The sequence below is a fragment of the Elephantulus edwardii genome, unplaced genomic scaffold, assembly GCF_000299155.1.
Source record: "Elephantulus edwardii isolate Elephantulus edwardi_28Jun2011 unplaced genomic scaffold, EleEdw1.0 scaffold00255, whole genome shotgun sequence".
Taxonomy (NCBI): Eukaryota; Metazoa; Chordata; class Mammalia; order Macroscelidea; family Macroscelididae; genus Elephantulus; species Elephantulus edwardii.
The window spans coordinates 451294-453600 of NW_006400005.1; the positions used below are offsets into that span (position 1 = coordinate 451294).

The window sequence follows — 2307 nt, forward strand, 5'->3', positions numbered from 1 at the left end:
ATATCTCTGTATGTTGTTAAGGGCTGTGGAGTCCCAGATTATGTATAATTATTACTGAGGTTCCTAAGGCTGGTTTGTCACTGATGCTGTCCATAAAACTGACCCTAAACTAAAAGAGTCTTATTTTGGAAGCTGTGCTGAAACCCGCCACTATTGGTGACCCTGCTGGTATCTGAAATACTGGTGGTATCCTTGTAGCATCACAACAACACTTAAGCCCCCATATTAGAGGAAATTAACAGTCGAGTGGTGGGAGTCCATTTATTATTACAGTCACTATGTCAATCCACCTCATTGAGGGTCTTCCTCTCTTTCACTGACTCAAAATTTCTGAGTATGATCTTCTTTTCCAAGCACCAGACCTTCTGAACAGCATGCCCCAAACATGTGTGACGAAGCTTCACCACCCATGCCTCTCAGGAGCATCCTGGCTGCACTTTCAAGCTGTATGTTCTTTTGTCAGTTCATGCGATATTCAGTGCTTTTCTCCAAACCATAACTCAAAGGCATCAATTCTTCTTCTGTCATCCTTAGTCATTTATTATCCGACTTTCAGATACATACCAAGTAATTGAAAAGACGATGACTTGAATCAAGTGTACCTCAGTCTTTAAAATTGTATCATATCCCTTAACAACATGGAGAGGTCCTGAAAGCAGATTTATCCAATGCAAAACACCTTTTGATTTCTTGACTGTTGGTACCAAGAGTATTGATTATGAATTCAACCAAGATGAGATTCTTGACAACTTCAATCTATTCTCTGTGTGTCATGATGTTGCCTATTTGTTCAGTGGAGAGAATTTTTGTCTTCTTGATGTTGAGATGTAATCCATATTATAAATGGTGGTCTTTGATCTTCTACAGCAAGAGTTTAAAGTCCCCTTCGCTTTAAGCAAGCAAGACTGTCATCTGCATAATTCAGCTTGTTGATGAATCTTTCTCCAATCCTTAATCCATATTCTTCTTCATAAAGTACAGTTTCCTGAATGATCTGCTCAACACAAAGACTGAACAGATAAGGAGAAAGGATACAGCCCTGCTGCACATAATTTTTTATTATAAACCATGAGGTATTCCCTTGCTCTGTTCGGACAACAGCTTCTTTCTCCAGGTATAGGTTTTGCATAAACACATTTAAGTGTTCTGAGATTCCTACGCTTCTCAATATCAGCTATAATTTTTATGATCTATGCAGTCAAATGTCTTTGCATAGTCAATAAAACATGGCCAGATAAGATTCATTTGATATCAACAGTGATATCCTGGTGCCATGGCCTCTTCTAAATACAGCTCGAATTTTTGGCAGTTCTTTATGTACTCTTCCAATAATTTAAAAATAAATTCTGCAAGATTTTACCTGCATGTGACAGTTTGATAATTTGCACATTTCTTGAAAAGTGGAACAAATATGGATCTCTTCTAGTCAGTTCGCCAGGTGGTTGTCTTCCAAATTACCTGGTGAGCACCTCAAGGGCTGCATTTGTTTGTTGAAACATATCAACTAGTATTCCATCAATTACAAAGGCCTTCTTTCTTTCTTTTTTTGCCAATTCCTTCAGCACAGCTTTAAGTTTTTCCTTCATCACTAAAGGTTCTGGGTCAGCTAATTCTTTTTGGTACAGTGACTTTGTATATTTTTCTTTTGATACTTTCTAGATCTTTCACAATTTTGCTGACAGCATCCTTCTGTATTGCAATCCAAGGTTTAAATGTGTTTTTCAGTTCTTTAAGCTTGAAAAATATTGAATGAGTTCTTTAGAGATTTTAGGGTAGGCAAAAATTCCTTCACTTCTTTCACTAAGACATAAAAATCATTTTGTCTATTTGGTAAAGAGATGTGCTTCTTACCCAAAAGCAAGCAGTGCAAATCCACCAGCCATTCTGTGGAGACAGATTGGTAATCTCTGAAAACCCACTATAGGGTCAGCTATGAAATTGTTGGACTCCATGAAAATGTAATATTCCTACTCTCCTAAAGCTACTTTTGAGAAAATGTAGAAGAATGCTACAGACATACAGGAAAAAATCATCTATCACAAAGAAGACATGTATCCAGATTATATTTAACTCTTATATGCTCAAAAATAAGACAACATAAGCTAAAATATGATCGAGAGAATTCAGTAAACACTTCATCAGAAAATATATGAGTGACCAATTAACACTTAAAAAGATGATCTACAGATTTTTTTTTGGAAATAGAAATCAGAACTACACTGAGATACACTATAAACCAATCAAGATGGCTAAAATTAAGACGCACAAAACCGAATACTTTTGGATATAAGTCCCTTATCTGATATG

The 2307-nt window shown here is 36.4% G+C and overlaps 1 protein-coding gene across 1 annotated transcript in view; it reads right to left on the bottom strand.

Annotated features, from left to right (window-relative positions):
- The window catches only part of B3GAT2 (beta-1,3-glucuronyltransferase 2 (glucuronosyltransferase S)), a 100988-nt gene that overhangs the window by 56713 nt on the left and 41968 nt on the right, over positions 1-2307 (bottom strand). The gene's annotated exons all lie outside the window — the stretch shown is intronic.